We start from the raw sequence: 5,064 nt of genomic DNA on the forward strand, positions 1-5,064 counted from the left end.
GGGGTGTAAAGCAAAAAGAAGGGGTGTAAAGGGGGGGTGGGGCACCAGGGTAGTGACATACGCTAAATCTGCTTTTTCTAGTGCCTCGTTCCGTATTTTCCACTAAAATGGTGACAGCACACTCAGCTCGTTTGACTCCAGCACTTTGCAAATCCACAAGGAATGCCCAGGAAGCGCTGGAGCTCTTCCTTCCAAAGCAAACACGGGTGTGGGCAGGATCACTCCTTCAGCAGGGGTATGCAGGGTACTTCATCAACCACAGCTGTGAAGTCCTCCAGCTATGGCTGAAAATCCCACGTCAGTTGTGGCTGTGAGGGAAAAGATGCCACAGGAACAGCACAAAAAACAAGAGATGGGAGGCAGGAGGAGCTGGACCTCAAGGAGAACAAGATACACCGGTTAGTGAGGGAGGAAAAGGGAAAAAGGAGGTGCTCCGTTTTTGAAAGAGGCAGCAGGCTGAGGAGAATGAATCGTATTGCCCAGCCACACGAGCTGAAAGCTGTACGGTGATAAATAACAGCAGGCTGTTCCTACAGGCTCTCATACAGCACAGCGTCAGGGTAGGAGCACCCACCTTACAGATACACCAACTCCCAACAACACAGCTGTGCGAAGGAGCGGCCAGTATGCACTAGAAACCACAGCCAAGAGAGGTTTCTCACCTTTCCAAACAGAAGGATTAGCTAACTTATTTCAAAGACACTCAGATATTTTGTGGAATAGTTTTTGCGGTTGTTGCTCACAACAAAAAACTATGGCTTAGCGTATTTCCTTAGCTTAGAGAGGAGGGTAACAGCAGCAAAGAGAACAGCTAAACAGAACAGACAGGTGAGATTACGTTAGCTGCCTCAAGAGCACACCTACTGCAGAACACGGACAATCTCTAGGCCTAATTTCCTACTAGGCTGCTCTGTCAGCCAAGAAAGGTTAAAGATTTTCACAATACAAGTTAGGTTCCTTTGTTGTAATACAAATTGTGTGGAGACTTAATGAAAGATCAAAACATTCTGTGATTCTTATTGGAAAATGAAGTAATTTCCATGAACGTGAAAAATCACTATAGACAATGAATTGTTCTAGGATTAAAGGAAAAGCTCAGAGAACATCAAAACTAGTTGTCTGCAGCGTACCTGTAAGTACCTTGATACCTCCTACAAACAGCCTGCACTGTCAGGGCATGGATGAAAGGTAGCAACACCTCCATCTAATACAACAGCCTTTGCTGATACAGTATTTCCGCGGTTCAGGAATCCTAAATACTTGGCGAGGATCACAGGTACACTGGAGAACAAAAGTGCAAAGACCATAAATAATGAATAAAAAGTTATGATGCTGGAGAGAAATCACAGAAGACAAAATGTAACACTTTATTAAAAATTAGTGTTTCATTTCCATTTAATGCAGCGATAAAAGAGAAAACACTTTAATCAACAGCTAATATGGTTACTGCATTAACTAAGTATTTTATCCATAAGGCTGACCCTTAAGTGTTAGACATAAAAATAAAACAAAGCCTGATGCTAAAAGAAAACAGCTTGATCACAGAATGTCAGTTTAAACAAGATCAGCAATCATATATGCTACCCTCTGGATACAAAATATTAGAAAAATCCAAAGTCCTTTACTATTATTAAACAAATTAAGCTCCAACATCCCTCTGAGGTAGGAGAGGGTCTTACCACCATTTTATTACAGATGAGGAAAATTTATGCACACACAGAAAAACTGACTTGCTGTATGTCACTGAGTTAGCGGCCAAGATGCAAAAAGAACTCATGCCCACTCATCTCTTAATAAAACCTCAGTTCTCCTCACAGAACGGATGGTGTGAAATTTGGCTGTAAATATTTAACACCAAGGATTGTCAGAGGATTATAATCTAATTGTGTAAGACAGGGACTGCTGGCCCAGACAGACTCAGTAAAGGTACACTTCAGCAGTATTTCTATGAGTGAATTGTGTCTGAAAATTAAAAAAACTCGAGAAAAAAACAAAAGCAAAACCAAAAATCTAATCAAAGCCACAATGAGCATTGCCTGTTCCAAGCAGAACACAGCTTTCCAGTAACACCACAGTATCAGTCCCCTCCAATGCCCTCCCAGTCTTGGTCAGTTATTTTATATTTTAACCAAGAAGCACAAGAGATAAAAAGCCAGTGGAATGGAATGTTACAATAGGATAAATGTCTCCTGTTCCAAAACCTAAATGCCAAGGTGAAGGTTAAACGTTTAGTTTTGTCTTGGCATTTATCAAGCAGTTGGAGGCTGCTACCCTGCAGAGCTCTCTCTTTTGACATTATTGCTTAATTAACACTGAAAAGCTGTTTAACGTAAGACACTCACTCAAGGCACCAAGTCTCCTTCTCTGCAGACAGACGGGCTGTTTTGCAGTACGTGAGGACCCCATTACACAAACATGCAACCCTTCATCACAGGACTTGTGCACAGATGTCAGCTAATGTTCTCCATTACTTCTCTCAGTCTGCTAATAAAATATTTGAATGCGCAAAAGTTCACTTATATTTAGGAGTGGAGAGGACAGTAAGGTTTCAAAAATAGCTCCAGGAGCTAATGAATGCTAGCTGAAGTAGTTAGAATTCATACATTACAAATGAGCCAAAAAGGCATTTCTTCCTCCTAGAGGCTACTATAAATTTACAGGCATATCAGTAAACACTTCCATTGGTGATGGTCTGTGGAGGAAGCCATTGCAAGCCTCTTAACTTGCAGACAAATGCATATAATTAGAAATTATATTGTCTTAGCAGGGATCATAATTTGTGACGTTTAAAGGCAGCAGAGAAGAGTCTTAGGAAGCAGAGCTGTTCGCTCTCTCTGCGAGTGGACAGCTTCCTACAAATCAGTGAATGCTGCACTTCAAAACTGCATTATCCCCCCAGTGCTGCTTTTTCTCCATTATAACAGGCTGTAAAAATATGTTCTAGAATGTCTAGAATGTTCTTGTCAAAACAATTTATAGCCTTTAGTTAAGTAAAGGATGATTAAGATGAGAACACAAATCATGTGTTACATCCAAACTACAGTATTTTCAATTATCAGGACCCGGTAGTACCGAGACTGAATAAATCAATATGCCATGATTTTGGCGGGAAGGATATTCAATTAATATCCTATATTGGAGCATCTCCAGCAGGACTCTTAAGAGAAAATAGAGTGTCCTATCACTTGTATTAGAAAAATGTTCAACCCGTGAACTGTGAAACTGATGGCTGCATCCAAGTCTACATTTAGACTTGTGAGATTTCATGTAAATTATCCAATTACGTGTCCACTCAGGTAAGAAAAAACTCTGGGCAAATCAGAGTTTATCAGAAACCCGAGTACAGCAGCCCTGCCAAGGGAGGGGATCTCTACTGCTACAATCACTTTAGCCTCGTGCGTGTCCAAACAGCACATTTCTCAGCACACACCTACACAGAGAATGTCCCCATGCTCCCCCATTCCCACCTGTCCACCAGTGGAGGGAACTACAGGACTGCTGGTCAAACCCAGTCACAGGTATTTAACTGGGATCTCTCAGCCACGTCCTGAAAATCTTATCAGGACAAAGAACACCTAAACCATGGTTTGAAACATCTTTTGAATAGACAGAACTTTAGTGTTTATGAAATTAGAGTATTACTCTGAGTAAAGCTGACAGACTGAGTGTCCTGTCCACAGTGTCCAAACACTGTTTAACATCACTCCACCCCTAGTCATATCTTAATCTAAAAGCAGATGTTTTGTGATCAGCACTCATTGGGGGTAGAGAAGGAAAACTTAATGGGGATAACAGAAGGTGGTGAAATGAAAAGGGTATCTGTACATATTTAAAAACATTAACAACTCCTTACAGTTCTCACTGATATTCCACATTCCACAAATACCAAGAAGTTATTTTGCACTTTTTAAAAGATTCCCACATCCCAGGTGGTTCTCAAAACAGTTTGTTTCCAAGATTAATTTAATCTAAATTCAAATCAGAAATTAATACTACTTGTTGGCTACAAAAGACAAGGAAAGGAAAACCAACTGAACCAAAACACAAGCTTTTCTCTGCTTCTTACAGCGTAATAATTCACAATTTGTATCCATTTCACTAATGAATCCTGCGACTACAGGATCCAACCACGGAATGAAAGGCTCTGGACTAGCACACAGACCTGACAGTCAGTCTCATGCACACGCTCCCTTCCATACCTGCATTCCCCAGAGAAAAGAAATGCAAAGATGACATTTTTCTACTTATAACTTCTTTTAAACACAGCTTTGCAAGGCTAGCAGCAACACCTACTTATCTGTTAACATTCACTATGGCAGTAATGAGAAAAAAAAATATATATATAATTTCCCCAGAAACAGAAGTGCCACACGTGAATTTTAGATGGCAGTCTTAGCTGCTGCAAGATGAAAAAAAGTACAAGAGAATAAATTGAAGCTATTAAGTACAGCAGAAAGACCCCATCGCTACAGGCTCTGCTGGCAGCTTCCAAGCACCCACCACAGTGTAACTTCAATAGTATCACTGGAGGGAAATTTATTTTTTTTTTAAAAATCCACATCACACCCTAGCAGAATTAAAGAAAATAAACAGAAAAGTCTTTGTCAAAACTAATCTCAGCAGCTGTATTTTCACTGGCACAACAGAAAAACCAGCTGGAAAACAACAACTTATAGAGAGCAATATAAAAAGAAAAGAGGTTGTTAGAGTTTTAAAGAGGCCTTTCACAAAAAGGCAGGTGCATTACTGTGGCAACGTTACCTCCTGAATGTGAGGAGAATGAAGTGAATGCCTGTCACGTGCAGAGCCCTGGCTAGGCAATAAAATCCTGAAAGTCTGCAGCCATCGGCGTTTTCTTACCAAGCCTCAACAATTTCATTTGCAAAAGCCTAAATCAGTGGAAATAATTTTTTTGTTCCCTCCCCTGCTTCTATTACTACCAACCATCTACCATCTTGATTCTACCTGTGACTTCACTGTATTGATTTGGGACTATTTTCTTGTCAGGCTTTTGCAGTAATTTGCTTTAAAGCTGATAGGTCGATCTGGCACTGGTCAGAGCGG

The sequence above is a fragment of the Antrostomus carolinensis genome, unplaced genomic scaffold, assembly GCF_000700745.2.
Source record: "Antrostomus carolinensis isolate BGI_N321 unplaced genomic scaffold, ASM70074v2 scaffold24842, whole genome shotgun sequence".
NCBI lineage: Eukaryota > Metazoa > Chordata > Aves > Caprimulgiformes > Caprimulgidae > Antrostomus > Antrostomus carolinensis.